The sequence below is a fragment of the Pseudophryne corroboree genome, chromosome 2 (genome assembly GCF_028390025.1).
Source record: "Pseudophryne corroboree isolate aPseCor3 chromosome 2, aPseCor3.hap2, whole genome shotgun sequence".
Classification (NCBI taxonomy): domain Eukaryota; kingdom Metazoa; phylum Chordata; class Amphibia; order Anura; family Myobatrachidae; genus Pseudophryne; species Pseudophryne corroboree.
Window position 1 is genome coordinate 984322484 of NC_086445.1, and position 21830 is coordinate 984344313.

Consider the following 21830-nt stretch of genomic DNA (forward strand, 5'->3'; position numbering starts at 1 on the left):
AGTAACATGCCTCCGTATACAAAACCTGAACAAGCACTGGGGACTAGTTTCCTCTGTAACATGGAAACCAGAAGGGTGTGCTCCAATTTCCAGTGCTACTCGGTGCAGCCGGGATGGTGCCTCTGTAATGGAAAGAGGAACAGCATATACTGCATCACAGGGGCTACCAGCCTCAACCTGAAGAGCACTGCGGCTTTTCCTGACCCCCTTGGGCTGTGACAGCAGGGGTAGCAAACAAGTTTGGAACCCCTGGAGCCATAACTTTGTCACAGAAGATGCCCTCATGCTATGGCATGAGTCCCTAAGAGCCCTCATTATTATAACCAAAAAGTGAAAAAAAATGAACTGAAAAATGTATTTAATGGGATGTTAAAAAAAAGTGTACAGTAAGTGCACTTCCTAAAATCTTCTTCTCTTCATATACTATGGAGTACTTAGTACTGGTGTGCGCTAGGTAGACAGAGGCACCTGTGCAAGAACTAAGGTGTTTGTGGTGCACTTCAACCAGTGTGATGTTCAAACAGCTTTATAACCTTGACCCAAAGGGTCTCACTTCAGCCCCAGTTTGCCGGTGGTGGATTACAATGAGTGATGGGTGAGGCTGTAGCTCATCCTCCAGATCTGGAAAGAGATCTAGACCTTCCAATCACACTGAGCACTGCAAGTTTGGCCTGGACAAAAACTAAATCAGCTTGTTGGAAGGTCCTGCAGATCTTTTGGTTTTAAGCCCTTAGAATAGCCTAACATTTGTCCTGTTCATTTCTGAATTTGTTGTTTGGTCAAGTTCACATCACTAGCCATGTCAGCTGTTCTGTAAGCAAGTGCTGGAGGTCTCAACGCTTCCAGTCCAATTCAGTAGAACTGAAGTATTGAGCATGATAATTTGGGCATCTGTATTGTCTGCTACTAGTTGATATAATTGTTTTATACAAACACCCATTTTACATATATAAAATGAATTAACAACAGCATCCTTTATGATGGATTGGGGATCTATTACAGCCCCGGTATTGTAGTGATGAATGGCTACCCTATGTTTTGTTCGTGCCCTAGAGTAGAGAATGGATAATCCATGATAACAGCCTAGAATCCCGCTAATGTTGGTTCATCTCACAAAGTTACTATCTTAGGCCAGGAGCATTATTGGGTTCTTAAAACAACCTGAGCAGTCCCCACAGTTAAATCAAAGGGACACTAACCCTGAAAATGTTCTGTGCTTAACTGTCCTCTAGCACAGGGATGTATATGGTGTACATCCATATATTGTTATAACACTGGAGTACCTTGTGTTGGAGACTCTGACCTAACTACAATTCTGCGTACCATCTCTGTCTTGAACTTGACCATGAATTTTGGAGTTTTCCCTACTGATGTTTGCTGCCTGTCCTGACCGCCTACATGTGGTTATTATTATATGCTGCCAGACATGACTTTGGCCTGCAGATAGTTTGGCCTGCGGCCTGCCTGCTGATCTCATCTTACACAGCCCTTAGTGTTAGTCTAGCATAGTTTCTTCCTGGTTTGCGTTTGTTTTCTAGACATTCATCTTGTCGATATTCATAATGATAACATGAGAATGTCAACATGGTTGTAATGTTGATATAACCATAAGTAGAATTCAACAAAGCTGTGTGTCCTAGCGGTGCAGCGGTTTCACTTACCTAGTAGCAACTCTGGCGATGCTGCAGTATCGTCTAGGTCCGATGATCATCTGATCCAGTGGTAGTGAATACGCTAAACCTATCATTAATCCTAGTCCTAACTCTAACCCATCCCCCACAGCCTAACTCTAACCCTCCCGTCCCACAGCTTAACAATTTCCCTTCCCTCCCACAGCCTAACCCTAACCCTCCCCCTTGTGTCTAATCCTAACCCTCTCACCCTGCATCTTAACCCTAACAATCCCCCTAGTGTATAACCCTAACCCTCCCTCTAGTGCCTAACCTTCCCACCTTGCAGCTTAAGCCTAACCCTCCCCCTAGTGTCTAACCCTAACCCTCCTGTCACGCAGCCTAACCCTAACCATCCCCCTAGCGCCTAAACCTAATCCTCCTGTCATGCAGCCTAACCCTAACCCTCCCCCTAGTGTCTAATCCTAACCCTCCCTATAGTGCCTAACCCTCCTGTTATGCAGCCTAAGCCTAACCCTCTTCCTAGTGTTTAACCGCAACCCTCCTGTCCCACAGCCTAACCCGCCCTCTAGTGCCTAACCCATCCTGCAGTTTACCCTTAACCCTCCCCCTAGTGTCTAACCCGAACCCTCCTGTCCTGCAGCCCAACCCCAACCTTCCACTCCCACAGCCTAACGTTCCCCTAGTGTCTAACCCTAATCCTCCTGTCCCACAGCCTAACCCTCCCTCTAGTGCCTAACCCACCCCTCCTGCATCCTAACCCTAAGGTCGGCATTCTGGAGAATGTTGGTCCCATTCTGAATGCTGACAAAATATAACACACCCATCACAACAACTAGATGTCATTCCATAATATTTGTAGTCATGCACAGTCTTAGGACCTGACCTCCCCAACTTCAGTTACACAGCCTACCGTCAGGTTCCAAAGGCATTTTTAAACCTTATTCAGATGATAGCTACGGAGCATTGGTCATTAATACTCCCACACAGCACTGCTCCATACAATAATAATTTTAAGGTATGTGTCTCAGAGGCAATTAAGGAGAACACATAACTTCATGACAAGACGGACGTTAAAATGTCAATACCAACTTTCCAATCACTTTCAGAAGTGGAAATGAAATCTGATTTGGCAAAAATAGATTGAGTCTACACCAAGGAAAACATTGCTTTATATTGTGGCTGTGCTAAAGCAATTAATATAAATGTTGCAAACATTTATACAGGAGATTTATAGGTTAAAAAATGAATCATAATTAGTTAGGCTTTAAGATGAGTAAAATAGCCAAAATCAACAGCAAATCCAGCTGAGGAAGGTGAGGTCATCCCTTGTGTGAGCCTAATAAGCACGGCCACCTGTAGAGATAAAAACAGGCAGAAGAATGAGTTTTCCAGCCGTGGACGGAGGGCGAGATTTCCCTGGATATAAATGTTCTACAGTTATTTCCACCAGCCTCAAAGAAGATTTTAGTAATCCCCTTATTTATTTCTTGTAAACACATAGGGCCCCATACTGTGCTTGGATGCAGTCACTTCCAAATTCGCAGGCATACAATTTGTTCACGGACAAAAAAAATGCAATTACGTGCATATGCAATGTTAGACTAATCGCAAGCAGTGCGCCGCTCTGCCCACTAGAATAGGAGAGGTTTACGTCTGGCGAATAGTGCCCGGTTTACATGACATAATAATTATTTGGTTTAAATGAAATAATAAAATGATAAGAAAACATTCCCTAAAACGGGGTCCGGTCATATGACCTGCACTCGGGATCCCGGCGGTTTACCAGCCCGACAGTCGGCATGCCAACTGACAGGGACTATTCCGACTCGTGGGTGTCCACGATACCCATAGGAGTGAGAAAATAACCTGTGGCGAGTGCAGCGAGCCACCGAGCCCGCAAGGGGCTTTGTTGTGCTCCCCTCCACAGGCATTCTGCTGCTGAGTTCTGGGGTTGGTATGCTGACCGCCGGGATCACCAGTGCCAGTCTACCAACCCCAACTCCCCTAAAACAGCAGGTACAACGCTCCATCTCATGTACCAAGTGGTGCAACGCTCATTCTCATGTACCAGGAGGTGCAACAGACCATCTCATTTATCAGGTGGTGCAACGCTTCTTCTCATGTACCAGGAGGTGCAACGCTCATTCTCATGTAACAGGAGGTGCAACGGACCTTCTCATTTATCAGGTGGTGCAACGCTTCTTCTCATGTACCAGGAGGTGCAACGCTCCTTCTCATGTACCAGGAGGTGCAACGCTCCTTCTCATGTACCAGGAGGTGCAACGCTCATTCTCATGTACCAGGAAGTGCAACGGACCATCTCATTTATCAGGTGGTGCAACGTTTCTTCTCATGTACCAGGAGGTGCAACGCTCCTTCTCATGTACCAGGAGGTGCAACGCTCCTTCTCATGTACCAGGAGGTGTAACGCTTCTTCTCATGTACCAGGAGGTGCAACGTTTCTTCTCATGTAACAGGAGGTGCAACGCTCCATCTCATTTATCAGGTGGTGCAACGCTTCTTCTCATGTACCAGGAGTTGCAACGCTCCTTCTCATGTAACAGGAGTTGCAACGCTTCTTCTCATGTACCACGAGGTGTAACGCTTCTTCTTATGTACTAGGAGGTGCAACGCTCCATCTCATTTATCAGGTGGTGCAATGCTTCTTCTCATGTACCAGGAGGTGCAACGCTCCATCTCATTAACAGGTGGTGCAACGCTTCTTCTCATATACCAGGAGGTGCAACGCTTCTTCTCATGTACCAGGAGGTGCAACGCTCCTTCTCATGTACCAGGAGTTGCAACGCTTCTTCTCATGTACCAGGAGGTGCAACGCTCCATCTCATTTATCAGGTGGTGCAACGCTTCTTCTCATGTACCAGGAGGTGCAACGCTTCTTCTCATGTACCAGGAGGTGCAATGCTTCTTCTCATTTATCAGGAGGTGCAAAGCTTCTTCTTATGTACTGAAAGGTGCAACGCTCCTTCTTGTGTACCAGGAGGTGTAACGCTTCTTCTCATGTACCAGGATGTGCAACACTCCTTCTCATGTACCAGGAGGTGCAACGCTTCTTGTCATGTACCAGGAGGTGCAACGCTTTTTCTCATGTACCAGGATGTGCAACACTCCTTCTCATGTACCAGGAGGTGCAACGCTTCTTGTCATGTACCAGGAGGTGCAACGCTTCTTCTCATGTACCAGGAGGTGCAACGCTTCTTCTCATGAACCAGGAGGTGCAACGCTTTTTCTCATGTACCAGAAGATAAAATATCTTGCTAAAATATAGCGTTTGATGAGTGAAGCAGTGAAAATATTGGATAAATAGAATAGTGGACCACTCAGCTTCTAACTATCATTTTATAGAGTGTACTTAATAAATACTACCTCAAAGTTTATTGGTTACTATGGGGGTAATTCCAAGTTGATCGCAGCAGGAAATCTTTTAGCAGTTGGGCAAAACCATGTGCAATGCAAGAAGGGCAGATATAACATGTGCAGAGAGAGATAGATTTGGGTGTGGTGAGTTCAATCTGCAATCTAAATTGCAGTGTAAAAATAAAGCAGCCAGTATTTACCCTGCACAGAAACAAAATAACCCACCCAAATCTAACTGTCACACCCCGCGGGCAGCGGCGGCCGCGCTTACCGCTGCGGGTGTCCTGGATGGCCTGGCGTCTCTCCCCTCCGGCGGCCTCGGGGGTCCGGCGTCGGGTCGGCGGGTCTCTCCGGCGGCTCCCGGAGCGAGGGCGCCGCCATGCTGCTTTAGATTAGGTAGGCGGAGCGGGGCTGACGTCATCTGCCCGCTCCGCCAATCAGACCAAGGCGGGAGGTTCAAAGCCAGACGCCGAGCAGGGAGCCGGCGCCTGTGTATCATCGTTCTGCTTGTCTGAAGCAGTGATTTCCAGAGCTCCCTTGTTCCTATTTTCCGCTGTGTCTCCAGTGTCTCCAGTGTCTCCAGTGTCTCCAGTGTCTCCAGTGTCTCCAGTGTCCCAGTGTCTCCAGTGTCTCCAGTGTCCGTGTCTCCAGTGTCCCAGTGTCTCCAGTGTCTCCAGTGTCCCAGTGTCTCCAGTGTCTTCACGCACTTCCGTGCCTCCAAGCGCCCGAGCGCCATCACGCACCTCCGTGCCTCCAAGCGCCCGAGCGCCATCACGCACCTCCGTGCCTCCAAGCGCCCGAGCGCCATCACGCACCTCCGTGCCTCCAAGCGCCCGAGCGCCATCACGCACCTCCGTGCCTCCAAGCGCCCGAGCGCCATCACGCACCTCCGTGCCTCCAAGCGCCCGAGCGCCATCACGCACTTCCGTGCCTCCAAGCGCCCGAGCGCCATCACGCACCTCCGTGCCTCCAAGCGCCCGAGCGCCATCACGCACTTCCGTGCCTCCAAGCGCCCGAGCGCCATCACGCACCTCCGTGCCTCCAAGCGCCCGAGCGCCATCACGCACCTCCGTGCCTCCAAGCGCCCGAGCGCTATCACGCACCTCCGTGCCACCAAGGCGCCTGAGCGCCATCAGCACCTCAGTACCTCGGCACCTCAGTGCCTCTGTTCCTCAGCACGCCGGTGCCTCAGCACCATAGAACCTCAGCACCTCGGAGCCTCTGCACCTTAGTATCACAGAACTCCAACACCTCAGTACCTCGGTGTCTCAGCACCTCAGTGCCTTCAGCACCTCAATAATACCAGCATCTCTGTACCTCAGCACTCAGCACTTTCACTAGTCTTGTTTTTCAGGAGACCTTCATCATTCCTCCGTGCTTCCTGCTTACCGTCTTCATCCTGTATGAAGAAGACCTACATCCGGCCATCTCTATTGCGACCCAGTAGCGGTTCCTCTTCCCTGTCACCGGAAGAAGCCCCGAGTCCACAACACCCTTCGACCAGGTCAGTGATAGTATACACAGGCCACATGGACCCGGGGAATCGGAACCCAGAAGCAAGTGCCATCCAAGATCTGGTTTCCCGTGTACAGAGTCAGGAAGCGGCGCAAAACCAGGTGATGCGGTATCTCCAAGAGCTATCCGGCAGGTTGGATCAAATTCAGGTTTCCCTGGCTTCAGTAGTTCCAGTTCCAGCTCCAGTACCCACTCCGGCAGTCGTTCCTGTTAATGCTCACGCAGTGTCCGGTACCAGGTCACGCCTTCAGCTTCCCACTCCCTCTCGCTACAACGGCAACCCGAAGAATTGCCGTGGTTTTCTTAACCAGTGCGAGGTGCAGTTTGAACTCCTCGCACACAATTTTCCCACGGATCGATCCAAAGTAGCATACATTATTTCCTTGCTTGAGGGTTCAGCGTTGGAATGGGTGTCTCCTTTATGGGAGCGATCTGATCCTTTGGTTTCCAACTACACTAATTTCATCTCATCTTTCCGCCGGATCTTTGATGAGCCTGGCAGAACGGCCGCTGCCTCTTCAGATCTTCTTAGAGTTCGACAAGGCTCTCGTTCAGTGGGTCAGTATGTGATTCATTTTCAGACCATAGCTTCCGAATTGCGCTGGGATAATGATGCCTTACGGGCCGCTTTCTGGAACGGGCTGTCCGACCGTCTTAAAGACGAATTGATTACAAGAGATTTGCCAGATTCCTTGGAACAGTTGATCTCGCTCTGTGTGAAAGTGGATCTCCGCATGCAGGAACGAGTTGGCGAACGTTCTCGGTCTGATCGGTGCAGATTCCGGGCTCCTCCGTCTAAACCATCGGTTACGACAGCTCCAGACGAACCCATGCAAATTAATCGGTCTCGACTGTCTCCAGAGGAGCGACAGCGTCGACGTGAGAACAAACTTTGCCTCTACTGTGGAGCCGCGGATCACTTCCTCAAGTCTTGCAAAGCTCGCCCGGGAAACGGGCAATCCTAGCCTGTTCCGGGGAAGTCAAGCTGGGTGTGGTTTCTCAATCTTCTCCAGAAGTGGACTGTTTACTCTCAGTATCTTTGTCTACTAAAACAAAAGTCAAGACCGTCATGGCTCTTTTGGATTCAGGTGCTGCGGGGAATTTTATTTCTCTTTCCTGCGCCCAGAGTTTGGGTTTGAAATTACAGTTGGTCGAACGACCTATTACTATTACAGCCATTAACGGGGTTCAAATTCCTAACGCCTTGATTACGAGTCAGTCTGAGTCAATTCAGCTACAAGTGGGAGCTTTACATCATGAACAACTGAAGTTTCTAGTTATTCAGGAAATGTCTCACGATCTCGTTTTGGGTTTTCCCTGGCTCAGGCTACACAACCCTCATGTCGACTGGGGGTCGACACAAATAATTTCTTGGAGTCCTTTCTGCCGATTGAATTGTCTTACTCCTGTCGTTCCACTCCGTGCGTCGGCCAAGTTGGACGTGGAGTTAGTTCCTGAGGCTTATCGAGAGTTTTTGGATGTCTTCTCGGAACAGGCGGCTGATAAATTACCTCCGCATAGGGCTTGGGACTGTCCCATTGAGCTCATTCCTGGGAAAATACCGCCTCGAGGTCGCACTTATCCTTTGTCGGTTCCAGAGACACAAGCTATGTCTGAGTACATTAAGTCGAATTTGCAGAAGGGCTTCATCCGTCCCTCCACTTCTCCAGCGGGAGCTGGCTTCTTCTTTGTAAAAAAAAAAGATGGAGGGCTGAGACCATGCATCGACTATCGTGGTTTAAATGAAGTCACCATTAAAAACAAGTATCCTCTGCCGCTCATCACAGAGCTTTTTGATAGAGTGCGTGGAGCTCGAGTATTTACTAAGCTTGACTTAAGAGGAGCATACAACTTGATACGTATTCGTCAAGGAGATGAGTGGAAGACGGCTTTCAATACGAGAGATGGGCATTATGAGTACCTGGTAATGCCATTTGGCCTCAGCAACGCCCCCGCTGTCTTTCAAGGATTCATTAATGAAGTCTTTCGGGATATGTTGTATCTGAATGTAGTAGTCTATTTGGATGACATTTTGATTTTTTCTAAGAATCTTTCTGAGCACCGACTACAAGTTAAGGAAGTACTCCTTCGGTTGCGCAAGAATCATCTTTATGGCAAGATCTCCAAGTGCACCTTTGAGGTTCCTTCTATTTCATTTTTGGGCTACATTATTTCTGGAACTGAATTGCGTATGGATCCGGAGAAACTTTCGGCCATCCGGGATTGGACTCAACCTCTTTCCTTAAAAGCAGTGCAACGATTTCTAGGATTCGCAAATTATTATCGGAAATTTATAAGAGGTTTCTCTACCATCGTGGCACCTATTACGGCTCTGACTAAAAAAGGGGCTGACCCAAGCAATTGGCCTTCTGAAGCAATAGCAGCGTTCAAACAGTTGAAGACCGCCTTTATATCTGCTCCCGTACTTCAGCAGCCAGATTTCCTAAAACCATTCTTTTTGGAGGTTGATGCTTCCACGGTAGGCATAGGTGCTGTACTCTCGCAATACGCCTCAGATGGGAAGTTGCATCCGTGTGGGTTTCATTCTCGCAAGTTCTCCCCTGCTGAACTAAATTACACCATCGGAGACAAAGAGCTACTGGCAATTAAATCTGCGTTGGAAGAATGGAGGTATCTTCTGGAGGGTGCTAAACACTTAATCACAATTTTTACGGACCACAAGAATTTACTGTATCTAAAGACGGCCCAATGTTTGAACCCCCGTCAGGCGAGATGGGCGCTCTTCTTTACCAGATTTTCCTTTATCATCAAGTATCGGGCTGGAATTCTAAATACCAAGGCGGATGCCCTATCCCGTTCAGTGATGGCTTCCGATGAGGAGAATACTATGGGGAAGGCATTAATCCTCAGTCCCATCTCTATTTCTGCAGCTCCCACTAGGTTGGGCCCTCCTCCGGGAAGAATGTCGGTACCAGTTAAATTTCGACCGAGACTGTTGCAGTGGGCACACACTTCTAAGTTTTCTGGTCATCCGGGAATTCAGAAAATGTGGGAATTTCTGCGAAGATCATACTGGTGGGACACTATGAAAAAAGATGTTCAAGAGTATGTCAATTCGTGTCCTCAATGTGCTCAGCACAAAACTCCACGTCTGCCGCCTACGGGTTTGTTGCATCCTTTGTCCATTCCTAAAAAGCCTTGGACTCATATCTCGATGGACTTTGTTACTGAATTACCGCTCTCTAAGGGTCATAACACCATTTGGGTGATCATTGACCGATTCTCTAAGATGGCACATTTTATTCCGTTGACCGGATTACCCTCCGCTTCCAAGTTGGCCCTGTTATTCATCCAAGAGCATTTCCGCCTGCACGGGTTACCTCTGGAAATAGTCTCAGATCGGGGAGTACAGTTTACAGCGAGATTCTGGAGAGCCCTCTGTTCAACTCTACAAATTAAGCTCAAATTCTCTTCTGCTTACCATCCACAGACTAATGGGCAAACTGAACGCGTCAATCAGGATCTAGAGACTTTTCTCCGCATTTACCTTTCCCCTTCTCAAGATAACTGGGTGGAGTTGTTGCCGTGGGCTGAGTTTGCCCACAACCATTTTTATCATTCTTCTACTGGTGAGTCTCCATTCTTTATTAATTATGGATTTCATCCCCAAGTTCCGGAGTTGCCCATTTGTCCTCCAGAAGAAGTTCCTGCTGCAGCCTCAACTCTTCGACATTTCACTCAAATTTGGAGCCGAGTTCATGCCAATCTTAAGAGGGTTTCCGGTCGCTATAAATTCTTTGCGGATAGGAAACGACGAGCAGCTCCTCAATATAAGGTTGGTGACAAGGTATGGCTCTCTACCCGCAATCTTCGTTTGAAAGTACCCACCATGAAATTTGCCCCAAGGTTCATTGGTCCTTTCTCAGTGCGGCAAGTCTTGAACCCGGTCGTTTGCAAATTGGAGTTGCCTTCCCACCTTCGAATTCCAAACTCCTTCCACGTCTCTCTCCTCCGCCCCCTCATTCTAAATCGGTTCCACTCAGCATCTCCTAGGCCAACTACTACTGTGTCTGAAGCTGGGACAGAATTTGAAATCAAAGCTATTCTTGACTCTCGTTATTTTCATAAGAAATTACAGTACTTGGTAGAATGGAAAGGTTATGGTCCTGAAGAGAGAAGTTGGATCAATGCTACTGAGGTAATGGCTCCCCGACTGGTTCGAATCTTCCATTCCAGACATCCAACTAAACCCGGAAAGTGTCCAGGGGCCACTCCTGGAGGAGGGGGTACTGTCACACCCCGCGGGCAGCGGCGGCCGCGCTTACCGCTGCGGGTGTCCTGGATGGCCTGGCGTCTCTCCCCTCCGGCGGCCTCGGGGGTCCGGCGTCGGGTCGGCGGGTCTCTCCGGCGGCTCCCGGAGCGAGGGCGCCGCCATGCTGCTTTAGATTAGGTAGGCGGAGCGGGGCTGACGTCATCTGCCCGCTCCGCCAATCAGACCAAGGCGGGAGGTTCAAAGCCAGACGCCGAGCAGGGAGCCGGCGCCTGTGTATCATCGTTCTGCTTGTCTGAAGCAGTGATTTCCAGAGCTCCCTTGTTCCTATTTTCCGCTGTGTCTCCAGTGTCTCCAGTGTCTCCAGTGTCTCCAGTGTCTCCAGTGTCCCAGTGTCTCCAGTGTCCCAGTGTCTCCAGTGTCTCCAGTGTCCCAGTGTCTCCAGTGTCTCCAGTGTCCCAGTGTCTCCAGTGTCTTCACGCACTTCCGTGCCTCCAAGCGCCCGAGCGCCATCACGCACCTCCGTGCCTCCAAGCGCCCGAGCGCCATCACGCACCTCCGTGCCTCCAAGCGCCCGAGCGCCATCACGCACCTCCGTGCCTCCAAGCGCCCGAGCGCCATCACGCACCTCCGTGCCTCCAAGCGCCCGAGCGCCATCACGCACCTCCGTGCCTCCAAGCGCCCGAGCGCCATCACGCACTTCCGTGCCTCCAAGCGCCCGAGCGCCATCACGCACCTCCGTGCCTCCAAGCGCCCGAGCGCCATCACGCACTTCCGTGCCTCCAAGCGCCCGAGCGCCATCACGCACCTCCGTGCCTCCAAGCGCCCGAGCGCCATCACGCACCTCCGTGCCTCCAAGCGCCCGAGCGCTATCACGCACCTCCGTGCCACCAAGGCGCCTGAGCGCCATCAGCACCTCAGTACCTCGGCACCTCAGTGCCTCTGTTCCTCAGCACGCCGGTGCCTCAGCACCATAGAACCTCAGCACCTCGGAGCCTCTGCACCTTAGTATCACAGAACTCCAACACCTCAGTACCTCGGTGTCTCAGCACCTCAGTGCCTTCAGCACCTCAATAATACCAGCATCTCTGTACCTCAGCACTCAGCACTTTCACTAGTCTTGTTTTTCAGGAGACCTTCATCATTCCTCCGTGCTTCCTGCTTACCGTCTTCATCCTGTATGAAGAAGACCTACATCCGGCCATCTCTATTGCGACCCAGTAGCGGTTCCTCTTCCCTGTCACCGGAAGAAGCCCCGAGTCCACAACACCCTTCGACCAGGTCAGTGATACTAACTCTCTCTGCACATGTTATATCTGCCTCCCCTGCAGTGCACATGGTTTTGCCCAACTGCTCAAAAATTTCCTGCTGCGATCAACTTGGAATTACCCCCAATGAACAACTTCTACACTTCTCCACTCTTTAATATGCTTGATACATCAACCTCACATTGCAAAACCATATAATATACGCACAAGCATTGCACCTATCCACTAGAAGGGAGAATCCTCAATCAGCCAAACGAATGAGACTAGTTAGTGCTGGCAAAAGACATTATCATTAGCGTGTATTTGCTGCAAGCATATGTATTGAGAGGCATATGTGTGTCTCTCCGAGCGAGTCTGCATCTGCTCACAGTTATGCGTTTCCTGCCCTGTCCCATCTCTCTAGTCCAAATCAGATGCAAGTGTCAGATTGTAGCAAATTTGCTTTCAAGCATGTGTGTTCTACCTGTTTTCTGGGAATATGCAGAATTAATTTGCTTATTTTACGTTATGCAAACTGGTGTACGTCCAACTCTGTATCAGCCACATGGAGTTCAAAATAAAAATATATTTAAAAACAAAACATAGCTTATACACACACACACACACACATACATATATATATGCCCAGTGCAGTAGCTGGGTGCCTGTGTGCTATGGTGCGGCACATCCCATCATCAGCGCACACAGAGTCTTATTCAGCAGCAGTCGGTAATGCAATGTGATAACTTTTCACAACTTTTCGCGGTCCGGGAGATACAGTAATGCGAATGCCTCTGCCTGCTCGGGGGGGTGATCCATACAACGCAGGCGTGTCCGGACCATTTTACGGGTGGCTGCGTAACCCACTGCGACAACAATAAAGGTGGCGGTCTAACTGCATATGCAGCCTAGCTGGCCGCCGATGGCACATACAAAAATGAAAACGCTTGCCACTTGACCAGCTACAGACCATAGATGATTGCAAAATCATCAATGGTGGATGACCATTCCCTAGATAGAATCTGTGACCGTTAGACAGTAAACAGTGGTAGTCATTTTGTGGGCTGAACAAAATACAGCCTAAATGTAATGTCACTGCTAGGAACCAGTGACAACATTACAATACTGCCCACATAATATTAATGAGGTGGTGGGTCCTATATGAGTGCTAATAAAGTGATTGGTTACATTGAAATGAATATAAGTTCAGACCACAAAATGGCTGCCTCTGCTGTGTTCAGATGACAGGTGCCATAGTGGTTCCCTTTAATTTCACTGACTGCATTCTCATGAATGGTGGTCCCCTTGGCGTATCTATAATGGGTGCAGTGTGTGCAAGGCACATGGGCCCTGGGGTCCAGGGGGGCTCACCCCACACACACTGCACCCATTTGTTTAATACTTACCTCTCTGGACTTCCCCGTCGGAGCCATCCCTTCTCGGCAGTCTGAACACTAGGGGGAACAAACTCTATTGCGCCTGCTGAAAACTCCGGAAACATGGCACGTGGCCATTTTTCCAGAGTTTCACGCATGCGCATTAGGAAAATCTTTGGGAAAATTACCACTGCGCCGTGTTCCAGGAGGTCTGTGTATGCGCAATAGAGTCTGTTGCCACTATGGTGAAGGATGGCACCACCGTAGAACTCCGGAGAGGTAAGTATTAAAACCTTATGCCTCGGTCAGAGAGGAGGGTGCCCCTGATGCAGAAGGCTCCTCCTCTCTTAAAATGCCCCTGGGTGGACCTTAATAGCTACCACCACTGGGCCATAACAGGGATTTTTTGCACCCTGTGCTGGCCACACCCCCTGAGCCCGTGATATCACTGTGTCATGTGAAGGGGGTGGAGCCAGCACCATCGGCAATTACAGCACTGACCGGAGCATCCTCAGGATGTTCCAATGGGCTGTAAGAGCAGCAGTGCGCACGTCTGGAGCTTCCAGGCACCCTGCTAGCCAGATGCAGGGGCTGTGGTTGAGCGACGTACCACCCACAGGACTCGCACCCCCTTAGTTACGACAGTCACACATAATCAAACAGTACTTGTAGAAAGAAAAATAGAATTTGATAATTCTGCTGATATATTTGCATGCAAAATGTAATTTCATATTGAAATCTTGCATTGCGGGCTGGCATAACTCCGTACAGGCTAAATGCATCGCGGCCTTCCAGCTATTGTTACCAGATATGACAAGTCTGTATTTATAATAACGTTCAAAGCACAGATGTGTGCTAGACACAACGTGAGCTAGAGACTTTTGGGGAAACTAAAAAGAAAAATTAAATGTTCGAAATACCCTGTCATATAAGTTACTATTACTGTTCCATATATTTTATTTGGCAAAATATTTTCTATTTTGGGAGCCTGGATGAGATCATTTTATTTCTTTCTAATAAATCTTATGTTTCGTTATGGTTCAGTAACTAAATACAGGTTTTAGTCTCCCCCCTCTCTTATAAAAAGACATAGCACTACTGTCAATTATCTGGAGGCACAAAGCGGAGAAGCCGATGAATTGACTGGTCTTATGATGTTTAAAGATACATTTAGGACACAGAAGAGATAAATGACTTTACAGAAAATACAAACTAGAACCAAAATTAATGACATATGTCAGTCTACTTCAGAGGTTCCCAAACACGCTCAAGGCACCCCAATGGTCCTGGTTTTAAATGTATCCATGCTTGACCACAGGTGATTTAATTAGCACCTTAGTCAATTTGATTTAACCATCTGTGCTGAGCCACGATATACCTAAAACCTGGACTGTTGCTGTGCCTTGAGGACCACGTTTGGGAACCTCTGGTCTACTTCATAGAGTTGTATCATAACTGTGAAACTATGTAGATTGTCATAGTTTAGCTGCTTTTAAGCTATATTAAATATGATCAAATGGAATTAATTGAGAGCATACCTCTCCAACTGTCCCAATAAAAAGATTCCCTTAGTAACATAGTAACTAAGGTTGAAAAAAGACAGTTGTCCATCAAGTTCAACCTATTTGTGGTCTCCTATGCAGTCTTATTATAGGACTAGTTATTTTTATGTTAGGACTAGTTATATTAACTATAATGCGTGTCTACGCACCATAACCCTGAATATCTTTATCCAATATGAATTTATCTAACCCATTCTTAAAGGTGTTGACTGAGTCCGCAGTTACTACTCTCTCAGGCAGGGAATTCCAAACACGTATTGTCCTTACTGTGAAAAAACCTTTTCGCCTCAATGTGCGGAAACTCCTCTCCTCAAACCTAAGCGAGTGACCACGTGTCCTCTGTGCTGATCTTATAGAAAATAGGTCCCTCCCAAGCTCTGTGTATTGACCCCTTATATATTTGTAGATGTTGATCATGTCCCCTCTTAGTCTCCTCTTTTCCAATGTAAACATGCCTAGCCTTGCAAGCCTTTCCTCGTATTCCAGCGTCTCCATGCCCTTGATTAGTTTGGTTGCCCGCCTCTGAACCTTTTCTAGCTCCAGGATATCCTTTTTGTAATATGGTGCCCAAAATTGCACACAGTATTCAAGATGTGGCCTCACTAGTGATTTATATAATGGAAGTATAATACTCTCGTCCCTTGCATCAATTCCCCGTTTTATGCATGCTAATATCTTATTAGCCTTCTTTGCTGCAATCCTACTTTGGGTACTGCTGTTTAATTTGTTATCTATGTGAACCCCTAAGTCTTTTTCCAGTACAGAATCCCCTAATATTACCCCATTTAGTATGTAGGCAACATATTGGTTTGGGCCTCTTACCCAACACAGAGTAATGTGGCCACTCGATGCCCATTGGGAGCCTAGGTGCATAATGGATGACTCGCCCATGGTAGAGGGGTGCTCCGCCCACATATGACCCTCTGCCCCACTGGTACCAAGTTGCACATATTGTAATTTGATTTCTTCATGTATTTCTACAGTATCTAGCACACTCTATAAAATGACAAGTAGAATCTCATTGGTTGCTATGGGAACGTCAACACCTATCCGCTTTAGAAGGCTTGATAACCCCCTTAAAGAATCAATAACTTTAAAAAAAATGACATAAGGGGTCTATGTACTAAGCCTTGGAGACAAATACAGTGGCCGAAAATAAAGTACCAACCAATCAGCTTCTGTCATTTTTTCAAACCCAGCCTGTAATATGGCAGTTAGGAGCTGGTTGGTTGGTACTTTATCTCCATCCACTTTATATCTCTCCAACAGTGACGTGCGGTGTAGTGAGGCAGGTGAGGCAAAGGCTTTCCAGTCATACTTATGCAGGAACGGACTGGGGGCGAAAATTGTCCCTGGCATGTGCATTCACACGCACATGAAAGGGGCGCGCGCAACATGAAAAGGGGCGTGTGGACACTACCCATGGGGCGTGGACTCGCGGCATGCCCCCATTTCCATAGAGGTGGGGGGGTGCAACACAGCACATGGGGGCTTGCCGCGAGTCAGGGAGCGCCAGCTCGCGGTATGCTGTAATTTCCATGGAGATGGGGGGAAGGCGGGGACCAGAGAGCTGGAGGCTGCGCGTGGCCTACCCATTTCTCTATGTGACAGGACCGGCCCACCAGCCCATCGGCACTTCTGGTATTTGCCAGAAGTGCCAGATGGGCAGTCCGGCCCTGCATATACACCAGAGTTTTAACTAAAGTATATGAAAAATACAAATAATATATTAGTATATTAGAAATATCTTCTTTGTATTATTTTAATCATTTTTATAGTTAAAACTGGAGTAAAAAGTCTATGGCAGGTGAGGCCTCCCCCCCGCCTATCTTTTCCACATATCACTGATCAAATTACACATATTTCCAGCAGTGTATACTGCTGCACCTGTGTATAATGCCCACATGTATATACTGCTGCACCTGTGTATAATGCCCACATGTATATACTGCTGCACCTGTGTATAATGCCCACATGTATATACTGCTGCACCTGTGTATAATGCCTACATGTATATACTGCTGTACCTGTGTATAATGCCCACATGTATATACTGCTGCACCTGTGTACAATGCCCACATGTATATACTGCTGCACCCTGTGTATAATGCCCACATGTATATACTGCTGCCCCCTGTGTATAATGCCCACATGTATATACTGCTGCACCCTGTGTATAATGCCCACATGTATATACTGCTGCACCCTGTGTATAATGCCACATGCAGGGCCGGTTCTACACCTTGTGGCACCCAGTGCGAAAGTTTACACTGGCGCCCCCCGCCCCCCCCCCCCCCCACGGTAAATTAGTAAATTAGCCAAAGGCACGCACCAAAAATAAGGGCGTGGCTTCATAGGGGAGGGGCGTGGCCAGTCATGACCCCAGTAGTTGTGCCCCCGTAGCTGTGCCCCCCAGTAGATTTGCCCCAAGTAGTTGTGCCCCCAGTTGATTTGCCCCCTGTAGCTGTGCTCCCAGTAGATTTGCCCCAGTAGTTGTGCCTCCTATAGCTATGTCCACAGTAGATTTGTCCCAGTAGTTGTGCCCTCTGTCGCTGTGTCCCCTGTCGCTGTGCCCCCAGTAGTTGTGCCCAGTTGCTGTGCCCCTTAATAGCCGCTTACGAACACACACACACACACACAAACACAAAAAGACCCCAATACTTACCAGCCCCGTTCCTGCACCGTCTGGCCGCCCGTGGCTCCTCTCTATGGGAGAGACGTCATGACGTCTCTCTCATAGCAGCGCCGCACAGACACTAGAGGTCAATAATGACCTCTAGCTTTGACAGGTGTGCCGGCTGTGGCGGACGGCCACACAGCCCACGGCGTCTGCTGCAGGGTGCGGGTAGACGTGGGCGCCTGCGGGGTGACTGCGGCCGCACCCCCAGGCCGCAGCGCCCCGGGTGCAGGCACTGCTTGCCCGCACCAAGAACCGCTCCGGGCCACATGTATATACTGCTGCACCTGTGTATAATGCCCACATGTATATACTGCTGCACCTGTGTATAATGGCCACATGTATATATTGCTGCACTTGTGTATAATAGCCACATGTATATACTGCTGCACCTGTGTATAATGCCCACATGTATATACTGCTGCACCTGTGTATAATGCCCACATGTATATACTGCTGCACCTGTGTATAATGCCCACATGAACCCATGGGCTCATATATTGTGTGTAAATCTGGCTCTGGTACTAGCCAGTGCCTCCTGAGCCATTTACTTCACCGCACGTCCCTGCACTCCAAGACCCATAGCTTTTTTTAAAAACCTGTAAAACTTCACAATGCAGCCGCGTTTGCTGCAGGTGAGGGTGTGCAGGAAGCGACTGTACGGGACTGGTAGAACTGGAGCACCAAGCTATTGCGTCCTCAAGTGACTCTTTGCCCTTCACACATACTGGGTGCCAGATTTTCTGTCCATGATATCACAAAAGATTAATCTCTCTTCTCCAACAGAGTGAAAAGATGATTCCAAAAAATTCAGCTTACCTCTCTTGCATTGTAACGCTGTAATCAGAGTAGTGGGACTAGTGGTTTTTCCTATGTCTATTTAAGCAGCTGGAAAGTTGTGTTTTATTGGATAACTTAGCAGGTTTTAATTGTAAGCAGTCAAGGTCTGCGGGCTACAGGACCAGCCAGCAATTTTAATGTCCACTATAGTGCTGAAAGAATATATTTTATGACATGCACACTCTGTATTCTATAAAAGACAATATATAACACTAGAGACTTATTGTTACAAGGTGTGCAGCTAGCAGGAGAAATAAAGTCACATTTTAAAATGTTTCTTTTATCGGAACATGTTAATGGGGCTGCTTTAGTTATGGGGCCACAAACAGATGCCCCGGTTATTTTGGTTAGTTTTGTAGAGATGTCATGTTCAAGATGCACACAGCAGAGAACTTGTGGGTGGTCCCAGGGGGACCAGATGATGCGGTAATCGCTGAATTGCATCATCATAGCTCCATTCCCCATTCTACAGCGGCACTGCATAGGGGGGGCGGTGCCACAATGATGCAATCGTGATGCCATGGCCCAGACAGCCCACCTTCCCACTAGCCACACCCCCTATGCATCTACCACGCAGCAAGGTTGGTAAGTATGGTCTAAATCGCACATTTATTTACCAATGGATGATTTATTTATTTTCAACATCGTTTTTTTTATAAACAATGTCAAAAATTGTCTCTTCGTAAATTTGCGATTTAAACCCTTACACATGACACTGATGTTGATCGATCAATGGAAAATGTAACCCTGGCTATCATTTACAGGGCCATAACTTGGGGTAGACGAGCAAAGCCACCCGGAAGCTGGTTCTCGACAGTCGCTTCTCTGTGGTACCAGCAGTCAGGATGGTCTAGGCCAGGGGTAGCCAACCCTGGTCCTCGAGAGCTATCAACAGTTCACGTTTTCCAGATCTCCTCACAGAATCCAACTGTGGATCTTTTAAAATGTGTGAGTTAGTAATGAGTGCACATGTGCTACTGCTAGGTGAGCTGGAAAACGTGAACTGTTGGTAGCTCTCGAGGACCAGGGTTGGCTACCACTGGTATAGGCGCTCAGCTCCTTCCTGGTCACCCTCTCGCAGTCACCTGTTCAGGGGCAGGGCAAGGACCATGGCAGAATATTGATCTGCTACAACCTTGGTCAGAATATTGATCTGCTACAACCAATCTGGTACAGTCTACAGAACTATAGCTAGAATCTGATTGGTTGCTGTGGCCAATATCTCCACTTTACTTTCTAAAACTTTTAATAAATATACCCCCTATATGTAACTCACTAAGAACAGCTGTGTCAGAGACGTTAGCCATGAAGTGTCTTGTGCAGAACTGGCCCCTAGAGAAAGGCTATGGGCCGTTCTTGCACGCTGGTCTGAATGCAGCCGCATCCGGAGAGTTCTAGCAAACTGTACATGCGCAGCAGCGAGAATACGCATCCTTGGCTACCTCCGGGTGGTTTCGAGATGAATGCACATCAATAGTCTCTCCATACGTCCCATGGGGGTGGCTGGGTGTCAACTAGGCGTACACAAAGAGGAGCATAGTCTCATGAGCGAGAGCTGCGTCTTATTCTTCTCTATGTCACGCGTATGGTGAGCAGACGCCATTTCCAGTGGCAGCTCTTGCAGCTAGCATGGGGTAGGTATAAGTGATGGTAAAAGTGATGACTGTTGCATTAGCAGACGGAGGGCGGTGTGTGGCGCAGTTGCAGATATGTGTCCATCTCGCACCAGGCTTCCAGGCTGAAGGAAACAGATGGAATTTCGGTAGAATCAGGCCCAATAGGATGAAACTTGCTGTTTGTACAGTGTGCTGGTGGAAGGGTCTCACTTAGGCCTGATTCAGAGATGGGTGCTAATGCCACCACTGCTGCCAATGTGTACACAGCAGCTGTGCGTAAATCTGCAAATGTCACACCCACTGGGATTCGTATTGAGACGCCCGCTGGCGCCTTCACAAGTCCAAGTGATTGCGTACAAAGGCACAGTATAGGATGCAGGGCAATGGATTATCAGAGTTACCCTATGGTCACTGAGAAAGGGCACCGAAGCGGAGACGGAGCCATAGTGTCTGCGTGCGGGATCGCCTTCTGCGGCACGCCTCTAAACCAGATAGAGCACACCTGCATTTGAGACACCTCTCCTCCTTTACCTCCCACAAATGCCCCCTACCTGTCATTAACTTTGCGATGGTATTGTAAATAGGAGTATTAAATGAAAGATAGACAGTATATAGATAGGCAGTCTATAGGTCGACAGGGTGTAAAGAGCGACAGTTACATTGTTAACATGGACATGGGTTGGCAGGGTCAAAAGGTCTACATGTAAATGGACGACACAAAAAAGGTAGACACGTTTTATGGGGGGTTTTTTGTTTTGTTATTTTAACCCTAAGCCCCCCCCCCCCTACCCCTAGTGCCTAATTCCAACTCTCCCCGATGCCTAACTCCAACTCTCCCCCTGATGCCTAACTCCAACACTCATCCTAATGCCTGGTGCCTAACCCCAACTCTCCCCCTGGTGCCTAACCTCAACTCTCTCCCTGGTGCCTAACCCCAACTCTCCCCCTGGTGCCTAAACCCAACTCTCCCCCTGGTGCCTAACCTCAACTCTCCCCCTGGTGCCTAACCCCAACTCTCCCCCTGGTGCCTAACCCCAACTCTCCCCTGGTGCCTAAACTCAACTCTCCCCCTGGTACCTAACCTCACCTCTCCCCCTGGTGCCTAACCTCAACTCTCCCCCTGGTGCCTAACCCCAACTCTCCCCCTGGTACCTAACTCCAACTCTCCCCCTGGTGCCAAACCCCAACTCTCCCCCTGGTGCCTAACTCCAACACTCATCCTTATGCCTGGTGCCTAACCCCAACTCTCCCCCTGGTGCCTAAACTCAACTCTCCCCCTGGTACCTAACTCCAACACTCATCCTTATGCCTGGTGCCTAACCCCAACTCTCCCCCTGGTGCCTAAACTCAACTCTCCCCCTGGTACCTAACTCCAACACTCATCCTGATGCCTGGTGCCTAACTCCAAGTCTCCCCCTGGTGCCTAACCCCAACACTTACCCTAACTCTAAAAATCATGAAAAAACTGGTCAACCTTTTCTGTCGGTCTTTTGATCCTGTTGATCTAAGTCCATGTAAACCGTTTATCTGTTGACCTTTTGAACCTGTCAACCAATTGACTGCAGAACATCTGGTGTCTATCTATTTACTGTCCATCTTCCATCCGGATACCTGTAAGCTGACCCATGCACAGTATAACTCACACAGATGCACAGTCACCAATAATCGCTCAACTGCAACAATATGGGGTGAGTGTCCATCTGCGAATCAAGCCCTTATACCCCAGGGCACAAATGCACCTCAATGACCACAATCAT